This window comes from Grampus griseus (genome assembly GCF_964374135.1).
Source record: "Grampus griseus genome assembly, chromosome: 5".
In the NCBI taxonomy this organism is placed as follows: Eukaryota; Metazoa; Chordata; class Mammalia; order Artiodactyla; family Delphinidae; genus Grampus; species Grampus griseus.
In genome coordinates this window covers 99589639-99613987 of record NC_138998.1, presented here as the reverse complement: position 1 = coordinate 99613987, position 24349 = coordinate 99589639, and positions in this window count along the sequence as shown.

Genomic DNA, 24349 nt, shown 5'->3' with positions numbered 1-24349 from the left:
ATATTTATTTCTGTACTAGTCTGAACATTCAAAGAATTTTAATAATACATTTTCTAAACCAGTTGGAACATAAATGGCTTAGTAATAGTAATGATCTAGAACACAGTAATATATGATCTAGAGTAGTAATATATGATCTTAGACCCATTTGGAAGCATAAATTGATTATAATAATTAATACTTTTAGCCAAAACCTATAATTTTAAATAAACTCAATTAAAGTACTACTGAAAATTTGATTCTAGTGATAAAAATATCTATACTTGTTTTTAGCTTTTGAAACAAAGTATGTGTATTTATTTACTTACTTTTTAAAAAAGTGAATTAACATTTCACATTAATAAATAATTTAATTTGTTCTGTACTATATTTATGAGAACTTACTCTATACTCTGTAAACTAATCTATTATGACTCCACTGGAATACTATGGTTTATGAACACATACTTTCCTGTGCATTTAAGAAATACTACAGTATTTTTTTTTTTTTTACGATACGCATGCCTCTCACTGTTGTGGCCTCTCCCGTTGCGGAGCACAGGCTCTGGACGCGCAGGCTCAGCGGCCATGGCTCACGGGCCCAGCCGCTCCGCGGCATGTGGGATTTTCCCAGACCGGGGCACGAACCCGTGTCCCCTGCATCGGCAGGCGGACTCTCAACCACTGCGCCACCAGGGAAGCCCAATACTACAGTAGTTTTATAACTGTGTTAACTCAAATAAACCTCAAGTTGCAATTTTTGGACTGCTATTCATTTTTTAAACTACCAGCATACATACAGTGAATCATCTTAAATTCATTTGTATTTAATTCATGCACAGCATCATTCTAGGATGTGGATTCTTATTAGAAGAAACACAAGTCATTTAGTTAAATGTGGCCTATGCAGTGTTCACTCACATCATATACAACAGTTCAAAGAAAGGTAATTTAGAGTCAAGAGCATAATTTATTTTTGTCATCAGCCTTTTAAGTCCTTTAAGCTAAACTTAAAAAACGCTATTTTAAAGACTCCCTTTGAGCAATCTAACAACAATTCAAAGTATTTGTCTTCATAGATTGTTGACATAAACACTGACAAGAGAAATATTCTATACTCTATAGTCTAGTGAATACCTGATTGTAATATCTGCCAAATATTCCTGCTAAATTGCAATCTTGTGAGGCTTCATAGATGCTAATTATTTGTATTTGTTATTCTTGTATAATAGAAGCTATAATTTTGTGTTCAGTTGAGTAGCAAAGAAATAAGAAGACTCACACCAACCTATATAATTATGATTCTCTCTCTCACACAGACACACACAAAATCTCATTACCATAAAGTTACTAATAATATCTTATTGAGCAGTCTTGTACCTTAAAATGTTGTCATGAGTTCTTAGAACAATTTATTTGTTACGGATAGTCACAACTGAGGCTTTAGCAAGTTAATATTGCACAAGTGATACCAAGAGAATTGTATAAGAAGTAAGGTGGCATTTCCCAAGAGTATGCTGAAATTAAAACAAGTATATCCAATGAGACTAATGATCCATCTAATTCAGTATTCTCTATCTTATAGTCACTAAATGTATTTTAATTGTTTTATGAGCTGTAAGCTAAATGATCTTCCATGAGTATCTGCTATGGTAATCTCTCTATCTCACGAGGCAGGACTAATGGGCATTAATGACAATCATATGTCCAGAATCGATGCCAGATGCATTTATTCAATGAGGATCTTCTAGTTAAGAATCTTTCTCTGCCAAATAACATTGAATTTTGTACAGTAAGGACCCATTTCTAGCCAGCAATGTTACGTTCAAGTCAATGGTTTTCTTTAAATTTTTCCTCCAAATTACCACTATTTATTAGGCATTTACAAGTTACACTGCTAGAATTTTACTACCATAAATTTTATTTTGTTAAAAATCTCTTATATTAGTTTGTATTTATTCGTTGAGTGTCCCTTTTTGAAGACCTTCATGCCATTTCTTCCTGGTAGTTTCATTCCAACAAAATGTGCATTTTTCTCTATTTCGAGCATGATTGAATATAAAATGAACTAGAAAATAATATTTTTGAAGGGTAACTTTAAAGAAAAAAAATTGAAAAAGACAGGAATGGATAGCTAGGTAGAAGATTGATAGATAATAAGATAGATGATAGGTAGTTAGATAGATGATAGATCAGATGGATAATAGGTAGATAAATGATAGATAAAGGAGGGAGAGAGAGAGAGGAAGGAAGGAAGGAAGGAAATGAAATTCACCAAAAAATTAATTTTTCTATATTCAGGTAATGGATAATGAAATATTATAATGATTTTTTTGTTGTTGTTTCTACTTTGCTATGTTACCAAATAGGATACCATCAGCATTCTTATAAGCTGTAACAAAATAAATGCTACAAAAGATATTAGTGCAGAAATAACAAAAACAGGGCACACATGTATGATTTGCACAGCTAAATTTAATTTAAAATAACTTTTAAAAAAGATTAATGTCCAACATTTAAAGGTTAAAAATAAACTGGACACTTTTATATTGGCGTGTAGAGAAAAATATCAACTTATCAACTTAGCTGGCATATGACAATTTCTGTTCATATAAGGTTCTATTTCTATGAAGAGAATAATCATACACTTTTTAGAATTTTTTTTAAGAAGTCAGATGAATCTGGGGTCTAGACATCCAGACGTTGAAGTCGATCCATTAAGAAGTATTGTGTGACCGTGACAACAAATAAACTCCTCTGAACCTCAGTTTTCTAATTTAAAAAATGAAGACATTGAACCAGATGACTCTAAAGTTTTTATCAACATCTAAAGTCTCAACAAGCAGTCATTCTCAATATTCTATGCTTTTGGTCTGGTGGTGATAGCCCTATATGATCCTGAAAATATCTCAAAAATGTAGCAAAGAATGAAAACAATCTACACAGTACTATGAAAACTGATGGGCTCTAGAGACAACTACAATATTTCACCCTGTAGGAACTGTGTACTTTGACTAAAACAAACGTTTAACTTAATGAAACAATGTCAGTATTCATTCTGTGGTAAAACCTGATGATGCTACAATGGCTGAGAGAATGATGGACATGACACATTATTATAATATTTATTTTGATGTTAAATTTTCAGTTTAAGTCTTTAAATCAGGTCAGAGACAATTTATGCACACCTATGTTTCTCTGTTCTGTCAGTCATTCTCTCTCCATTTTAATGTGTGGCATCCAGCATTTAACTGAGTTTCTAAAAGGGACTAATTAATCATGAAATAGGTTTTTGACAGGTTTTCAGGTATAGATTCATTTATGCCATATCTACTTGAAAGCAAAAGATTATACCGGACTGGAAAATGAACTATGTTATTATCTCACTAGAGTATTATACAGTAAGAGTCACTCTCTTGAAACAGCAAGGATTCCTTCAAACATATGTTTATGATTAAAATTAGGTTCTGTTTAGCATGGCAACTGTGAATGATACATTAGTGCTCCTTTCTTCATAAAATAACCCAATTCTAATATTTAGGATGAAGGAATATTTAATTTCAGGAGATTACATTTTTATTAAAGTACATGGTTCTGATATAATTAAGACGATTTTGGTTTTGGTTTTTCAAATTTTGTTTTGTTTTTTGCTTTTTTTAGGGAAGAGCATCTGTCCTGCATTCTAAATATAGAGGTATAAATAGAATTGGGCCAATTCTTTCCCGTTAGATGGTCTAGCTGTATTTACCTTGCATGTGTTTGTGAAGCCTGGAAAAAGGAGTAGCTTTCCTTGCTCCTTTCCATTAGCTATGGAGAAGAGGCATGAATCTCAAGGTGACGGAATTACATCAGTTCATTAGCTCAGGGATTACCGAGAAATTATTAATTTTTTAGACTCAGTTTCACCTTCTTCCTCTGCTTACTTATCAAAAAGAAGAGGAGGGGAATTTTATTTATATATTACTAGTTTTAAATTGAAGTTTTTGCTTTGGATTCTTCTAATCAATCATTTAAATCCATCATAGTAAATTTAGTAAATACAAACATTTTTTGAAAAAAGAAAGAGAAAGGTAAAAATCGACAACATGCTTGGTTATTGTTACCCTTTCTGAAATGCCTTATCACTATTTTCCATGATTTACTTTGGAAATTTATTCGTTCATTTAGAAGGATACTATTATTCTGTTGGTGACATTTTATACTCTATTATAATTTACTATAAATATATGCCCACTCCTTAAAACACTTCTGTAAGATGATTTTTATAGCTGCAATAATTTCATAAAAGTTATATTTAAAAATGTATTTAAAGATTTCTGCCACATTTTTATATATTCGGCAAGTTTGACTTAGTCACTACTAAAAAAAGTAAAAAAATTTAATATTTCTGAGTAATCTTTTAGATTACTTTGTAAAGTAGTATGATTGTGTCTAAGGATACACACATATTTGTTTATTTTGATATGTATTTGCATTTATATTTAGAACATATTTTAGCCACACTTTTGATATCTGATTTTATGCTTTCAATTTGTAGGGGATATCTATGTCATGGATTGTGTAGTACTGAACCTCTTCTAAGAACTTCAATCTCCCTTGCCTCCCAATCAAATAAATATCCAAAGGCCAGCCATAGTCTCAAGAATTAACATAAATTGGATCAATGAGTTCTTATCCCCAGTGTTCCTCCTAGAGTTAGCTCTGAAAGTGACTAGGTATTAAAATTATTTCATTAGGCAGATTCCGGAGCAGTTAAAAAGGCTGAACAAAGAAGTTACTCCACTGCCAGGGAAATAAATCCACAAGTTAGCTGTACATAAATCCACTGTTAAATAGCTGCTGTATTAATTTAGAGTATGGTTGTAAAAAAACAAAACAAAACAAAACTGCAAGATGAAAGACAAAAGCAAAAAACTGGTTAAAATGTTAGATATGAAAATGTAATGAAACATTAATAACTAGGTTTTTGGAGGTTGGAATAACGTGGAACTAAAATGTAAAACAAATGGAGGTAAAGAATTCTTCATATATTTCCCCAGGGTATGATAGTGTAGTGGTATTGATTATATTTGGAGATCATTAAATGAACATGTTTAAATTTATTAGAACCACTAAAAATAGCAGGAATAGGGCTTGTTTCTGCTTGGAATGCACATTCCCCAGATCTCTATATGACTCATTCTCTCTTTTTAAGGTGTTTTCCTTGAAGTATTCCCTGACCATCCTGACTTTAAATTATTAATCACTTAATATTCTTGGATATGTTTATCTACTTATTTCTTTTCATAGCACTTACTACCACCTGAACTTATACCATATATTCAGTGGTTTCCTTCTTTTATGTCTCCCCCTGGAATGCTAGCTCCACCACAGGGAGATTTTGCCTTTCTCATTTTGCTCTTCATTCTCAGTACTTACAATGCTTCAGGGTAAATAACAAATGCTCAATATAGGTTTGCTAACTGAATCGAAGAATGATTATGTGATTAATCAATCAATCTTCCCTTTAATTTTATTAATTCTTTGTCTTTCATGTTTGATTCTGGCATTTTTTTCCCCTCAAATTTGCCTTTATAATACAGAATCGGAATCTAGCAGTGTTAATTTGGTTGGAGTCTTTTTTCCTTAATATTAACATATATTTACAATATCAACATTTATTTTTCTTGATTTGAATTATAAGTTCTGTCAGTTCACTATATTAAATCTAATTTTGTTGTCTGACCAACTCCAGTATCATAAAATCAATTCTCCCCTTTTCCATTTTTTTGAATACTTGAGATATTTTTGGCCATTTCCTGTTTCCTGGAATAAATCTTGTAAATAATTCTTTCAATAATATTTTAAATGATTTATTAATATTTTAAACTTGAATTTTCATACACCTAATGACATTTGTTGGCTAATATTTTGTGGATCCCTCTTTTTCTTTCTTAACGTAATGCCCATATAATTGTGTATGTTAAAGATAAACGATAAAACATATATTAACATTTTTATTTTGTTATATTTATTTTTCATGTTGCATAGTTATATCTGAAAGTGTCATTTGATATAAAAAGAAACATTATTATCAGGCTGTAATGACAGTCTGATAATATTGATAAATATCAATAATACTTATTGATATTAATAGACTTACTTATGCTCAGAAAACACTAAAAGGTACTTTTATTTCAGATTCTTTAAACAAAATGTCACCTATTGAGGTAAAATTAATAAAGTATTATTATAATTTGAGAGGCAGTTATAATTAACAACAAAAAAAGATACACTGATTTTTGATGATTTTACTTTTAAAAAATCATTGAGATATTCTTTATAAATGGTCTTAAAGGATGAATTTGATCATTTTAATTTAAAGGATACCAAATAATATTGTAATAGACAGCTTTATAACTGTCCTACAATCTTTGAACACTCTAGCCGTATCTGGGAATTTTGAGTTTTATAAATCTCTGCTCTCAAGGTAGAAACCAGAATTTAAAAAAAATCATAGTTGCCTACTTCCTTTCAGTCAGAATGCTGGCATACTATGTAGGCTCCACCAATGTGATACATTTCATGCAAGACATCTATGAGGAAAAAGGGCTGACATGAAACTCATTTTGCTTGTGAGACTGACAGTAACATCTGACTTTTGGGTGATGCTGTATTTACAAAGTCAGTTTCTGAATGCAACAGTGCAATTAGCAAACAACAAATCATTTTTTTCTGATGTTTTGTGGGGCTGAATCAATGATTAAAATTTCCTGAGGCCGTTTCTATATAGGATTTTGGACATTATTCCTAGAAATTTGGATTGGAACTTGGTTCTCTTGACCTCACAATTCTCTGAGATATCCAATAAGATGTTTCTTATTATTATTTAGTGTCAGCTTGTTCTTCCTTTGCATCTATAAACAAAAATGTAAAAAATTATGTTCCCTATCTTTTTATGTGCTTCTCTATTTGGGGATATTTTTTCTGTCAATTATGTGTAACTAGTATCTAACTGTATTATTACTATGGTCATTTCATAAATACTAGTGGGAATATTGAATTCACATTCTTAATTGCTTCTGGTATTACTTCAGGGTGGCATAAAACTGAACACATAATAGTTGTACTTCTATTGAAAAATGAACAGGGGAGACAAATATGAACATAATGATTGGAAAATATTTTCAGGATTATCATCTGTAAATGGTTAATCATAGAGAGGATGGAGCCTATAACAAGCTGAAAGAGAAGTTCTCATAGTTATCATTAGTATCATATTTATCTGTTTACATGTGCCTCTCTTTCCCAGTCAAATGTAAATCCATGAAGACAAGTCATATATATATATATATACATATATATATATATTTAACTTTGTATCTCACTTGGATAGCAATATTCTGGGTACATTGCAATCACTTCAATGTTTGTTGCATGAAAACAAAAATCTGTTCTAGACCTGTCTCCAGAGTTCTTAAATGTAGGTGCTCCTATAATCTCAATTAAATAATTTATTTAAGATATCAGGTATTCCCAGAATCTGCACATCTTTGGTATACAACAGTTTGTGGCATGTTAGGCTGAGAGATTCTTTCAAGGCTAGCTCTGAGCAACTGTTAGCCATAGTAATTACTTTGTGAAATAGTACAGAACCAGTTTATTTTAGATGTGCAACCCATAGCACTTTACTCTTCTGGAATATTGTAAGATGACAAGGGGATGTTTGAAGACCTGATAAAAATCCAAAAATAACGTCAACAACAGCAGAGTGGGAAAGAAAGTTTTAAAAGAGACTTTTCAAGTAAAAGAAAACAAGAAAATTTCAAATCATCTTAATATTATAACTATATCAAAAGATGATTTAACTTGGATTATAATATCAGAAATTCTTAAGTAAATAAACAAGTTAAATTTTATAATTTAATTGGTCCTGCTTTAATTAAGCAAAATCATATTAATAAAAAGAGGCATAAAATATTCATACTTCTTTGAGAGGGCAAATTTTGGTCTAAGCAAGTACAGTGAAATTCAGTCCTATAGAAAGGGTGTTGGAATGATGTTCCCTGACTCTGAGCAAGAACAATAATTCACTTTAGATCAGAGTATACAGAGATTAATGATAGCAGCAGAAGAGTTGTGATAACAAGTAAAGCAACTTTTCTTTTTGATTTTTGCCAACAACAATCTTTGCCCTTTTTCCTCCATACTTTTCTATAGTTTTAATTTAATTTTGTTGTATTACTATATTTGTAATAATCATGTCCACATAACTTAAAGATTGTTTTTTAATTATCGTAACAAGACATCTAATCTTTCAAAAATATTTCATGCATAATATTCTATCATTTATCACCATTTGTTTAAATCTTCTACTTGTAGTCAGTATGTTTCTTTATTATAGTAAAAACTATAATGATCTTCACAAAATCTTTATCATGTTTAGGATCATGGCCTCCAGTTTGATTTCCAGATGTGAAATCATTCTACTAAGAGATACGAATTTTTAAAAGGTGCATATTGGTAGATTACTTTCTAGAAAGGAAAGTGAAGATGCATTAAACCTGAAACCAACATAACATTAAGTTATATCATAAATGTCTCCCTTAAGAAATTTTTCTACCTATCCAGACTAGTCGTAATACTCCAGATCATGTACTGACTATTTTGAGCTTTATCCAATTATTATCTTCCCTCAAAACTGCCCCCATCTCAAAAATAATGGTTTATTAGTGGTACCAGAAAGAAGAAAAGGAAAATGGCATTTATGATACATTTTTTGCCAATCTCTAGTCTTCACAAGAGACCTGACAAGTTGTTATAGTCATATCCACTGTATAGAACATACAATTCATGGTCAATGAGACTAAATAAATTGTCCAAAATAACAACATTTTTGTCAGATGTCAAAGCTGGGATTTGTATCCAGCTACTTCTGAAGACTAAGTTGATTTTCTTTCTACTACACTGATCATCCTTTCCTCAAGGACCAGCTTCTTGATACGTCTTACAAATGTGTCTCTCCCCTTCTTCAATCTCTTTTTTTTTTAACATCTTTATTGGAGTATAATTGCTTTACAATGGTGTGTTAGTTTCTGCTTTATAACAAAGTGAATCAGCTATACATATACATATATCCCCATATCTCTTCCCTCCCTCCCTCCCACCCTCCCTATCCCACCCCTCTAGGTGGTCACAAAGCACCAAGCTGATCTCCCTGTGCTATGCAGCTGCTTCCCACTTCAATCTCTTTTTTGTCTTAGATAAGTAAAAATAACAATTTTCACATACTGTTATATGTAGGCATAAGTGTGATTCTGAAACTTGTGCTCAGAGTTCAAAACTTAACTTCATAGCTCTGTGACAATTAGCAAGTCATCTGAACTTTGTTGTGCCACAGTTTATCTAGAAATTGTGATGATAATAATATATTTATCTCACAGGGTTGTCATGAGAATTAATATATACAGAGCATTTGGAATAATACCAGTTATATAAATGTTTGCTATCATAATGATCATGATTTTTTAATTGTTTTGGTTGCAATATTTTAGACCTACTTCCTCAACTTCAAACACTCTAAGTGTCTTTGATATCTACAGAACAAACAAAATCAAATCACTATCCTCCTTTTTTACAGGGAATTCAATACTAAGTTGGAAATTTCTGTAACAATTTAATTTTTAAGAAAAGTGGAAAACACTATTCCTAGATATGCCTCTTGTTCAGTTTCTCCAATTTTTAGCACTGAGATTTGGTCAAATGAATAACTGGCGTGAAGAAAATTAGGCCCTGGTCTTTAAAAACATCAGGAATGTCAGGAAAAGTTTAGAGGGTAGAACACCTGAGACTTTGCTATTTTGGAAGACATCTCAAATATAAATTTAAAGCTATAGAAACAGTGAGTATAAAATATTCATTAGTCAAAGATATTTAGTAGGTTCAAGGTAAGAGTTATCTATTTAAATAGACACAAGAATAAAACATATAAGGTCTAACAGGCAGTTCTAGAAAAGACTATCTAATACAGAATCAATATCTGCACCAGTCATGTAAAAGGGCTTTCAGAATGGAAAATGTACTTGTTGGAACTGAGCTACTAATAATTTAGCCAGGTAGATATTATGTAGAAAAAACTCTTGTAACTAAAAATATACATATTATTTGCATAGTTTAGCTTATAAGGAACCACAAATTAAGAAGGACCAAAAATGAAGAGGAAACTGAAAGACCAGAGCCATAGTATCCCAGAAGCTGAAGCAGCCATGAAGAACAGAGCCCCAAACTTTAATCAGGCACAGAGGGAAAAGGAAAGCCCACAGTGTTGTGGATGGGAACTGGGGTGTCCACATAATGCTAGAACACTCAAGTGCAGCCCTTTCATGAAAGGGGAAACTACTTAATAAGACAAACAAAAAACCCTTGTTTTTCAGAAACTACTTACAAAGAAGCAGTCCTCTCCTGAACCAGACAGCAGGAGGACAAAATAGTACAACCTGAACATTTGATACCAAAGTACCCTCTTTCCAAGGGTTTTGTATTTTAAAACTGATGCCATTTAATAAAGTACTTCCAAATTGGAAATAATTGCAAGAACTTTTTGGAGGAATAGACTCTAATGTAAACACACAGAATTCCTACCAATTAATATTTATAAAGTATAAGTTCACATTAAATACAATGGCCAATTAGTATATGAAAGGCTGTTCAAATAATTGGAAGAGAGGAGGAGAAAAACAAAAGGGATGGAAGAAAACTTAATTGAAAGTGCATTTTAGATTTTAAAGGATACATATTATTCATGCCTATGTATTTTTAATATAAGACTCCATACCAGAAAAAAAATTCCAGTACAGCCACCTCACAAAATTTAATATAACTTGTGGGTTCCTTACTTTTCTGATATTATGCCCATCTGCAATGTCAAGGTTTAGCTCAGCAGATGTCAACCTTATTGAAACTAACATCTTTTCTCATAGCGAGTATTGTGTAACATATTCTTTATTAAGTCAAAGATAATATACTATATAATACAAATTTAAATATATATTTATAAAATATATATGTACAGGCATATACATATAATGCTTTATATAGTATAATAAAAATTAATTTTAGTAAAATCACATATAGCTCAACATGTAACATGCTGGATCACATTATTAGACAAAACACAGAGGAAATTGAACAAGATGGCAGAGTAGAAAGACCCTGAGCTCACCTGCTCTCACAAGCACACCAAAATCACAACTATTTGCAGAACAACCACTGATGAAAAAGACCAGAACCTCCCAGAAAAAGATCTCCTACAACTAAAGACATAAAGAAGGAACAACAGCAAGATGGGTATGAGGAGGGATGGACTCATGATATGCTGAAATCCCATATCTCCAAGTGGACAACCCACAAACTGGAGAATAATTATATTACAGAGGTTCTCCCACAGGAGTGAGAGTTCTGAGCCCCACATTGGGCTCCCCAGTCCGGGGATCCTGTACCCACTGGGAAGATGAGCCCCCAGGGCATTTGGCTTTGAATGCCAGTGGGGCTTAATTTGGGGAGTTCCACAGGACTGAGGGAACAGGCTTCTTAACGGGTGCACACACAATCTCACATGCTCCACAACCCAGGGTAAACAGAGGAATTTGATAGGAGCCTGGGCCATACCTCCCTGTTGGTCTTAGAGAGTCTCCTGGAGAGGCAAGGGCAACCATGGCTCACCTTGGGGACATAGACACTGAAGGCAGACATTCTTGGAAGCTCCTTCTAATGTGTGGATGCTGATGGGCACTACTGTGGAATCCTCCCTCCAGCACATTAGAACCAAAACGTGGCCCCACTCAACAGCCTATAGATGCCAGTGCTGGGACACCTCACACCAAACAACTAACTGGGCAGGAACACCCTACCCCTGACCCACCCATCAGCAGACAGGCTGCCTAAAGCCTCCCTGAGCCCTACACACTCCTCTAGACACAGCCCTGCCCACCAGAGACCAGGACCTAGCTTCAACACTTGTGGACAAGCCCTGGCCCTGCCCTCCAGGCAGCCTGCTCTAGGCTCTGGACCAGCACCACCCACCAGAGGCAATGAAACCACAATGCCATAGCCTGTAGACCAAGCCTGCCTGCAGCAGGCCAGACCCTGCCCTGGGACCAGCTAGAAGGTCAATGTAAGCTTCAGGACACACTGAACCCCATATGAAACTGTGTCAGGAACCACCCCTGCCCCCATCAGCAATCTGACTCCAGCTCTGGGATCCCTGGGCCCTGCAGGCAGACTCAAGACCTGGCTCTGCCTATCAGTATTTCAGCAGTAACCCCAGGACCTGGCTTCACCTACAAGTTGGCAGGCAACAGCCCCAGCGTCTTCTGGACCCTAACTCCACCAGTGAGACAGCACTAGCCCTGGGGCCCCCTGCAGTTCTGCAGTCATCTGCCTTGTTACCAGGCCCCACCAACTGATAGCCAACCAAGCCAGCAGATCACCCACATAGTCAGCCTGACAACTATCATTCTCAAAATATTCTAAAAAATTGCAGAGAAAGGAACACTTCTGAACTCATTCCATGAGGCCAGGATCACCTTGATACCAAAACCAAACAAAAATATCACCATAAAAGAGAATTATAGATCAATATCACTGATGAACATAGACGCAAAAATCCTCAACAAAATATTAGCAAACCAAATCCAACAATACTTTACAAGGATCATGCACCATGATCAAGTGGGATTTATTCCAGGGATGCAAGGATTTTTCAATATCTGCAAATCAAGGAGACACATTAACAAATTGAAGAATAAAAACCATATAATCATCTCAATAGATGGAGAAAAAGTTTTTGACAAAATTCAACATCCACTTCAAAACTCTCCAGAAAGAGGGCGTAGAGAGAACATACTTCAACATAATAAAGGCCATATATGACAAACACAGCTAACATCATACTCAATGGTGAAAAGCTGAAAGCAGTGTACCTCTAAGATCAGGTACAAAACAAGGATGCCCACTTTCACCACTTTTATTCAACATAGTATTGGAAGTCCTAGCCAAAGCATTCATACAAGAAAAAGAAAACCACAAGGAGACATCACTTCACATCTGTCAGAATGGCTATCATCGAAAAGAACACTAATAATAAACGTTGGTGAGGATGTGGAGAAAACGGAACCATCACACACTGTTAGAGGAAATGTAAAATGATGCAGCCACTGTGGAAAACAGTATGGAGGTTCCTCAAAAAACTAATAATAAAACTATCATATGACCCAGCAATCCCACTTCTGGGTATGTATCTGAAAAAAAACCAAAAACACTAATTAGAAAACATACATGCACCCTGATGTTCATAGCAGCATTATTTACAATTGCCAAGATATGGAAGCAACCTAAGTGTCCATCAACAGATGAATGGATTAAGAAGATGGAATACTACTCAGCCATAAAACAGAATGAAATTTTGCCATTTGCAGCAACATGGATGGATTTGGAGGGTATTATGCTAAGTGCAGTATGTCACACAGAGAAAGGCAAATGATATTAAGTCTATGATATCACTTATATGTGGAATCTAAAAAATATAACAAACTAGTGAATATAACTAAAAAGAAGCAGACCCACAGATACAGAGAACAAATTAGTGGTTACCAGTGGGAAGGGGGAGAGGCAATAGAGGGGTAGAGGGTTAAGAGGTTCAAACTATTATGTATAAAATAAGCTACGGGCTTCCCTGGTGGTGCAGTGGTTGAGAGTCCGCCTGCCAATGCAGGGGACGCGGGTTCGTGCCCCGGTCTGGGAGGATCCCGCATGCCGTGGAGCGGCTGGGCCCGTGAGCCATGGCCGCTGAGCCTGCGCGTCCGGAGCCTGTGCTCCGCAACGGGAGAGGCCACAACAGTGAGAGGCCCGCGTAACGCAAGAAAAAAAAAAAAAAAAAAGCTACAAGGATATATTGTACAACACAGGGAATATAGCCAATATCTCATAATAACTATAAATGGAGTATAACCTTTAAATATTGTGAATCACTATATCATACACCTGTAACTTATATAATAAGTTATTGTACATCAACTATACTTCATAAAAATTATTGAAAAAAGAATTCCCAAATGAATATATTGACTTGCTATATGATGAAAAGAAGAAAACGTAATGACATAATTTATAACCTAAATGTGGAATCACCTTGAAAGTACAAATTCAAATGTAGATTGATACACATATATTATATTGGTAACTCACATTAAAGGTATACCTGCCACTGGTGATGTGCGTTTTTGAAACAATAAATAACTCTTGGTAAAATTCAAACACAAAAAATACAGGACTCCCTCAATTTTTACTTAATATGGGTGTTGCTTTCTATAAAATTTTTGTTACACCATATTAAAATCTGCAAAATGGAGTTTGTTCTACTTCCAAATGCATTGTTAGTTTCAGTTCCAAATCCCTGTGGGTGTCAGGAGAATGGGATGGTCCCATGAGCTGCAGGAAAACTACCATTGATTAAATGTCTGAGAACCATAAGTTTTATTATAACAAACAATCCCCATTCCTCATGTGAAACAATGTATAAAATACTCACCTGGTGCTGACAGAGCACTGCTGTAGAACCATTGGTCCAAAATAGATTTAGATGATTATTTCAACATGTAAACAAGTAAGTACCTAATAATTTCACTTCCTTTTTAATTCGAAAATGAAGAGGGCCTCCCTGGTGGTGCAGTGGTTAAGAATCCACCTACCAATGCAGGGGACATGGGTTTGAGCCCTGGTCTGGGAAGATCCCACATGCTGCGGAGCAACTAAACCCGTGTGCCACAACTACTGAGCCTGTGTGCTACAACTACTGAAGCCTGCACGCCTAGAGCCTGTGCTCTGTAAGAAGAGAAGCCACCACAATGAGAATCCCACGCACCACAACGAAGAGTAGCCTCTGCTCGCCGCAACTACAGAAAGCCCGCGAGCAGCAACGAAGACTCAATGCAGCCAAAAATAAATAAAATAATTTTTAAAAAAGAAAATAAAATGAAGAAAACTTGAGAGTGTTTATTGCACTATAACCTCCTTGCTATTCTACCTTGTTGTGAAATACTCTTTTGATTTGTTAATATGCCAAACACTAAGACATTTTAGGCAGAAAAGCATAAAAATTATAATCACAGCAACCATTAGGTTACTGAAAACTATTTTAAAAAAAGATTGCTGTTATTATTACTCAAGATGACAACACTTCTGGCCAAATCACTCCTGAAAGTGTCTGTCAAAATGTCACTTACTGGGCTTCCCTGGTGGCGCAGTGGTTGGGAGTCCACCTGCCAATGCAGGGGACACGGGTTCGTGCCCCGGTCCAGCAGGATCCCACGTGCCGCGGAGCGGCTGGGCCCGTGAGCCATGGCCGCTGAGCCTGCGCGTCCAGAGCCTGTGCTCCGCAGTGGGAGAGGACGCAGCGGTGAGAGGCCCGCGTACTGCAAAAAAGAAAATAAATAAAATGTCACTTACTAAAATGTAACATTTTCATTGAAGATTGTTATACCTTAATCTCAATCATTTTAGATGAAATATACAAGTGCAATATAATCATTCTGTTTCACGAATTACTTTCATATAATAAAACAATATCTACTTTTTAACTCAGAATCAGTTTACTTATTTATTTTAAAATATTTTATGTTTACTAAAAAGTAGTTAAAACAAAAATCTCCTTTACTCTCCTTGCCAGTAATAGCCATGTATCAAATAACCATTAATTTCTTTAAAATAACAGCCAGAGAGGAATATGTTCATTACTCAAGTAGCGACTTTATAGTTTAGCATCCACCAAAGCTAAAACACACAGTTCATTAATTCAGCCAACCAGACAGTTTCCTAGAAGCTGGAAATACAACTGTAAAAAAATCATACTTGGCTCATGCAAGACTGGAGTTTATAGTTTAGTAGAAAATAGAGAAATAGAAATTAAGATCCTTGAAGTAAAATGTTTTATTCTTTGTCTTGACAAAAGCTACCACTAAAATCACATTGGTCCATAAAACAGATATGAACAGGTAATGCAGCATTAGATAATTTTTGTAAAGGTTAGAATAAAGTACATTTATGTTATAGAGAGTAAAACATTGAGTTTTTTGTATTAACAAGCATGCGCATATAAACTAATTAGTAAAGGAATAAATGGCAAAAATGTGATATTTTAAATAATATGTGTATAAGTGAATCAATGTTTTTAGAAATATTATAAGTAATTAAACTGATGTTTTTGATACATGTAAGTGACCAATCTCTGTCAATTCAATTTACTCATTCATTCATGAAAAGCTACTGATTTTAAATTATGTTCAAAAATTGTGCAAGACAGTGTACCTATGAAGAAAGCAATATGTGAAATCAAATGGAAGTTTCATAATTGAGGTTATGCAAATGATTTTTTAAAGGGAGACAGGAGTGGATATGGAAAGTGAAAAGAAATGAAAGACAGGGGTATATGTGGTCCTGATCATAATGAATTCTGTGTGTCATTTTGGGAGTTGGAAATTTATCCTGAAGATGCTAACAGGGGATTGAGAAATTTTAATAAAGAGAATGACATGATCAATTCTTATTTTAGAAATGTAGCTATCAGCAGAATGGAGAACAGAGAAGACGGAAGAGAATGGATATAGAAAAAAAAAAAACCCACATTTTTTCCATGTAGATGATGTTAGGAAATGGAGACAAAACATTCAAAACCAGCAAGAGAAAAAGAGGTAGAAATTTGTTATAGAACCAATACAGGAGAATCTAAATTCTGTCCCTGCTGTTTCCAGAAATTATAGCTACTGTTCTACCAGACTGTAAATATGGCTATTCATTGGTTTTAATTGCTGTGCATATAATTTAGATTCCATATATCAACTCTAAGATGCTATAAATTATACTAAATCATGTAGTGCGATGCTATTTAAGAAAAATAAATTACTAGCTTAATTATTACATAATGCTAAGTTGCCATTGATTGTAGAATGGATTCAAGTTTCACAGATAATAAAATGAGAAAAAAATGTACATCGTAGAATTGATAAAGTATATTATTTCATAATATGAGTTCAGATCTTCTGAAAAACATTTTTATTTTATAAAGCTCATTTGAAAGAACACATATTTGAAATTAATAAAAGATGTTATGGATTTGGGGGGAAATCCATGGAATTTTCAGATACCAGAATGTGTAGGGCAGGCCTCACAGGAATAAAAGAGCTGGAGCAGAATCCCTTCCTCTGCTTGTTCCACATGGTGGAGAAGCAGGGATGGTCCTGCCAATTATTACCACCTCTGTTTGTCAAAGGAAATGAAATCCCTAAGTTCTTCCATTTCTCAATTAAGATATCTTTGTTCCCTTATCTTTTTTTTCCTGAAACATGATGTGTATCTCCATTTATTTATATCTTCTGTAATATATTTATGTATATGTTTTTATTTTTTTTAATTTAACATCTTTATTGGAGTATAATTGCTTTACAACGGTGTGTTAGTTTCTGCTTTATAACAAAGTGAATCAGCTATACATATATCCCCATTGTTCCCTTATCTTTCCACTAATTTTGCCCAATCATTTTCAACTCTGAGGTCAAATATTTGTGTTTATGGGCACCAGTGTGTTACACAGAGACTTTCACATAGCCACGTCTCAAAAATGGCTTGATGAATAATTAATTAATTAGTTTTTATTCCTATAGTTTTCCACTAAACAATGAAGCTCATTTAAATTAAGTAAACATTCAAATTCAGAAGTTTCAAATTTTTCAAGATATATGTAAATTCAGTGTCTTAGCCATTTCCAATTTTTGTGGAATACAGTAAAAGTAAAAAGAGATGAAAAGTAGTCTCTAAAATGTAAACCTCAAATTTCAATAGCTGCTCTCACCATCCTCAGTCTCTTTCAAATATCATACTGTAGCAATCAAGCATTCATTAATATAAGAATTTTCCATAGGATGCAGATACTTGGGGGAAATGATGAGATAATCGACAAGTGACTTTTGGGGAAACCAGTTATGGTAGCCATAAAATTCTCCAATTTTTATTATAGTGATCTGGGAAAGTAAGGTATTTAGTAGCATAAAGAATAAAGATTCCAGGAATTATATCTAGATTATTTCCAAGCATATAACTCTTCTAGTTTTAATGCAATAGACAATTACAAAATTAAATCTTTCAAATCAGCTATTCAAGGTCTGCAAATCATTCTGACGTTCGTAATGATGCCTTTCAAGTTTCTTTCTCTGGTTAGCCAATACACTGTTTCCCCGACCACAATTTCCTGCCATTTAGCCCAGTATTTACAGTTATCTGTTTAAATTCATGTGTAATTATAGCAACTTTGAGAGTGGAAAACATCGTTGGTGTCATTCTCACATCTGTGAAAAGACCTAACAGTTTTCATATTAATTTATTTTCATGATATCTTATTTCAAACTGGACCCCACAGTACATTTTACTTTTACTTTGAGCAGCAAAATAGACCACTGATGAAAAAGGATTCATCCAATTACTATGAGCAAAGTAGCTTTAACTTCCTTTAGATATCTGATAGCAAGATATAAAATGACACTTCCCAGACACATCAGTAGCACAATAGGGCCCTTATTGATTTTCATATCATGTTCTTCAGTCTGAGATGACTCTCTTGAGGACTTCACTTCCCAGCAGGAAAAAAATTGCCTTTTCTACGTTTGAATTCTCAGGTCTATTAATACATCCCTAGCTGGAGACAGTGTCATTTTAGTTCTATTTCTTTGTAGTTGATGTGTCTACACCTTGCTATTGTAGTGCCCTAATGGATCCTAGGGCTGTAGGTCAAAGTATGAAAACAAAAAATGAAATTGCTTAGCCTGTGAATCAATAAAAAAGACTCTTAACACTTTTTCTAAGTATAAAATGTGCAACCAATGAAGTGTAAGTGCATTCAACCTTGCACTAAAACTATAAATAGAATATTTCTAACTCTCAGCATTTATATACTAAAAATGAAGATAAATGGTTGCTATTATTGCTCAATGTATAATAATATCTAGATCAAGAAAACCAACCAAAGTGCATTTACTATGTTGACTAAAATTATAAAATGTTATAATCTTTCCAAAAGTTACCTCTAAATGACATTGGTTGCCCTTTTATCATCATCTGCCCCAAAAAATCTAGTTTAAAATTCTGTGGAATAAAAGCAGATGAGAACTGGGGGAGAGAGGTGGGTGGTGGTGGTGGGATGAATTAGGGATTGGGATTGACATATATAAACTAACATATATAAAACAGATAACTAATAAGAACCTACTGTATAAAAAAATAAATAAAATTAAATTAAAAAGAAAAAGCGGATGAGAACTAATCAATGAGAACTATCCTCATCTTTTTTTTTTTTTTTTTTTTTTTTTTTGGTACACGGGCCTCTCACTGTTGTGGCCTCTCCCGTTGTGGAGCATAGGCTCCGGACGTGCAGGCTCAGCGGCCATGGCCCACGGGCCCAGCCGCTCCACGGCATGTGGGATCCTCCCGGACCGGGGCACGAACCCGTGTCCCCTGCATCGGCGGGTGGACTCTCAACCACTGTGCCACTAGGGAAGCCCTATCCTCATCTTTTAAATTGATCTACCTAAATTCATTTATTTGACACTTAAAATTGCTTTTAGCAATCACTATATAATAAAAAATAAATTGCTGTTTGAAATTAATTGAGATAAAATATACAGAATAAAAATAGCATTATAGTATTTCTAAATAAGAACAAAATTCTTTTATCTGTAGTCTTCAAATTTATTTCTGATAATTGAACCTTTTACAGATTTTTGACATATTTATTACCTAATAATTTATTTCATTATTCAACAGTTAATTGCTATATATTGATTTATTGTATAACCACTCTATCCCTAGAAATGACCCACAAATTGTTACCACTGGGAAAACTATGCCAAAAACTTCCGGAAAATCTATTTTTCAGCCAATTCAAATTCCATGTTAACCTTGTTTTCCTGGAATTGTTATTAAAAATACAAATTCAACAAACTTTGTATCTGTTCTTTCCGTTTAACTCTTTCTATTTCTAGCCTTTTTTTAAACTAAACCTGAACTATTTGCTTTAGTCAAAATAATATATAAATTCCCTCAGTAATGTGAAGTAAACTCCACTTGCCATGATTTTTAAAACAATTTTTCTATGGCCCTTTACAGTAATAATCATATGACTCATATTGCCTTTTAATTACCTGAATCTTCATTGACTACCACCACAAACTTTCTTAATGAAATGGTAATATTTTGAAGTTGTATATGATTGTTTCAGTGGCTGAAGCAACCATTTAATATCACACAGGCCACTTAAAACCCATGAAATGTTATAGATGGCTTTATAAATTAACGTTCCTAAACAATGGCTCTTTTGAAAAGGATAATCTTTTATCAATTGCTAATTAGTTATTTAATCTTCACAGCTATTTTTATAATAATGTTTAGCTAAGGAAGGGAATGGAGTTGATGTTTTAACTAAAATAGGATATATAAAAATATATCTAGCACACAAGTGTTTGCTCAAAGTATATCTAAACAGGAAAACATCACTTAGATGGTTAGAAATGAATTTTTAATACCACTTGTAATGATGAAATTTTGGGGAGAAGGTATACTTGAGAACAGCAAGAGAGGTAATCAAAGGGAAAAAAAAACATTTTTCATTAGTACAGCACAGGCTTAGATATCATTTTTTTAAATATTTCATTTTACCCTACTCAAAATATGAATATAAAATAACTGGCTACTAACAATATTTATAGCAACTTGGATATAAATATGTTAAATTTAAAGATCAGAGAAGAGTTACGGAACTTTAAAGCAAACTGCAAAAGAGCAAATGGGTACCACATTTCTCCATACTCTTAAACATAAAATTGAGAAATCACTATGGATCAAGATATGATGCTGACCAAAATGACTACAGAGAAAAATTAGAACACTTAATACTCAAATCGTTACTAGCCAAAGGCTTAAGAGATCAACTTTGAATTCTGTGATGCCTTTCAGCACTAGGAATATTGAAATATATCCTAGGCCTTGATTAGGAGACATCTAAAATAAGGAAAGCATCATGGCTGAAAATGGGACTTAAGAATTTGATGGGTACCGATGATCAGTGAAAAATATATATTGATTTTTTTAACAGAGAAAGTGATTTCAGTCTGGTTTTTCTCCCTAAATGATACACATATCATAAGATCAGCAGTCAACCATAATCACTAGAGTGCACTGACCATGACCATTATTTTAATTAAACTGCACCAATAATATATCCTCCAACACTACACACATTGAAACAAATATGTTTTTATTAAAATAATGTAATCATAAACATTTACTCATTTTCCCTTTAGCATTTAGTTTTTAATTGTGGCATTGTAAAACTTGAACATATTTATATATTTAAATATATATATAAAAGTGTTAAATAAAATAGTTCTAATGTTTTATGCATTCTTAAAAATAGAATCTAAAGGTTCTAGGAAAGCTATATAAGTACTATTACTATTAATGTTTCAGCCAAAATCTGAGGGAAGAAAATTTGTCCCTCTAAATATTATCTAACAGTAAAAGAAAAAGTGGCACGAATACAATTTTGAGCAAGGAATCTCAAAGTTTTTAAAAAGTAGAGTAGCTACAGAAAAAGAATGCAAAAGGTGGTAGAACTGTTGTATCAAAACCCAAAACTATGGTTTTGTTATCAAAACTATATTGATAGTGCTAAATGGCCCAAAACAGTGAATTCAAAACTTGAACAGTTGGTGGGAATGTAAATTGATACAGCCACTATGGAGAACAGTATGGAGGTTCCTTAAAAAACTAAAAATAGAACTACAATATGACCCAGTAATCCCACTACTGGGCATATACCCTGAGAAAACCATAATTCAAAAAGAGTCATGTACCAAAATGTTCATTGCAGCTCTATTTACAATAGCCAGGACATGGAAGCAACCTAAGTGTCCATCAACAGATGAATGGATAAAGATGTGGCACATATATACAATGGAATATTACTCAGCCATAAAAAGGAACGAAACTGAGTTATTTGTAGTGAGGTGGATGGACCTAGAGACTGTCATACAGAGTGAAGTAAGTCAGAAAGAGAAAAACAAATCCTGTATGCTAACACATATATATGGAATCTAAAAAATGAAAAAAAAAATGGTCAGAAAAACCTAGGGGCAAGACGGGAATAAAGATGCAGACCTACTAGAGAATGGACTTGAGGATACGGGGAGGGGGAATGGTAAGCTGGGACAAAGTGAGAGAGGACATATATAGGCATAGACATATATACAGTACCAAACATAAAACAGATAGCTAGAGGGAAGCAGCTGCATAGCACAGGAAGATCAGCTCGGTGCTTTGTGACCACCTAGAGGGGTGGGATAGGGAGGGTGGGAGAGAGGGAGATGCAAGAGGGAAGAGATATGGGGACATATGTATAACTGATTCACTTTATTATAAAGCAGAAACTAACATACCATTGTAAAGCAATTATACTCCAATAAAGATGTTAAAAAATAATAATAATAAAATAAAGATGGCTTCAAAAAAACTTGACCAGTTGGGCTAAATCCACAGAGCAATGAATGCTGTTTATTTCTGTGCTTTGTCATGCAAAGCCTAACTTTCAGAATGCTGTACAATATGTTTCTCTTTGAAAAATGACCCTAAAACCCAAAGAATAGACATTGCTGATGACATAGGCAAGAGGAAGTAAAGAATTCAGAAACAGTGAGGATACTTACTCAGGAAAGAATTTTGTTTAACATATAAAGTGGAATGTTAAATTTGGGGCAGATGCAAATAAAATCTGTAAATTAAGTATGGCTATGTTACTCTCTTTATGGAAAATTAGGACATCATGAGAATATTATTTTTTGTGGCAATTTTTCAGGAAAATTTTAGTCCATGATATTAATTACAAATTTAGAATTTTTCAAAGCTTACATTTTTCTCTTTAATGGAATGCAATAATAATTATAAAATAGATGTCTCTATTTTGCTTTTGTCAGTCATGGGTAATTATTTTTACCAGCTTTATTGAACTATAATTGACAAATACAAATTGTGTATGTTTAAGGTGTATAGCTTGATGTCTTGATATACATATACATTGTGTAATGATGATTCCACAATCAATCTAATTAACATATCCATCACCTCACATAGTTATTGCTTTCTTTTCATTTCTCTTTGTGATAAGGACACTTGATATCTACTTTCTTAGTATAATTCAAATTCAGATGTCCCTCAGTATCCTTGAAGAATTGGTTCCAGGATCCCCATGGATACCAAAATTCCAGGATGCTCAAGTCTCTTACATAAAATGGTGTAGTATACTTGGCCCTTCATATCCTAGGGTTCTGCATGTGCAGATTCAACCAACTGATGCTGAACCTGAGGATACCAAGGGCCAACTGTATATAATAACGTATTGTTAACTATGGTCACATTACTGTCCACTAGATCTCCAGAATTTATTCATCTTGTATAACTGAAACTATGTACCTCTTGATTAACATCTTTCCATTCTCCCCACCCACTCCCAGGCCCTGACAATCATACTTTCTGCATCTATGAGGTTTATTATTTTAGATTCCACATATAAGAGAAATCATGGGTATTCATCTTTCTCTGTTTAGCTTATTTCACTTGGAATAATGTTTTCTAGGTTGATCTATGTTGTTGCAAGTAGCAGGATTTCTGTCTTTTTTAAGGCTGAGTAATATTCCACATTTTCTTTGTCCATTTATCAGATAACAGATACTAAAGTCGTTTCCATATTTTGGCTACTGTGAATAAAGCTGTAATGAATATGGGTGTGTATATCTCTTTGATATACTGATTTAATTTCCTTTGGCTATATACCCAGAAGTGGGATTGCTGGATCATATGGTATTTTTATTTTTAATTTTTGGGGGAATCTCCACACTGTTTTCAATAATGGCTGCACCATTTTACATTCCCACCAACAGTGTACAAGTGTTCCAATATCTACAAATCTTTGCCAGCACTTCTTATCTTTTGTCTTTTTGATAATAGCCATTCTGACAGTTGTGAAGTGATATCTCATTGTGGTTTTTATTTGCTTCATTATGAACAGGAAACCAAGATTAAGTTGCACGTATCACAAAAGGATAAACAGTTTTAGAGGCAAATGATATTTTTATGTTTTTCTTTTAATGATGACTTTGACATCTCTTGAAAGTGTATATTAACATATACTAAAAGAGACAAAATCTCATAGACAAAAGACCTAAGACCTCAACTGAATACCACAGTCAGAAAACAAATAAATCATTCCAAATTTATAAATGTTTTTCTTACTAAAAAG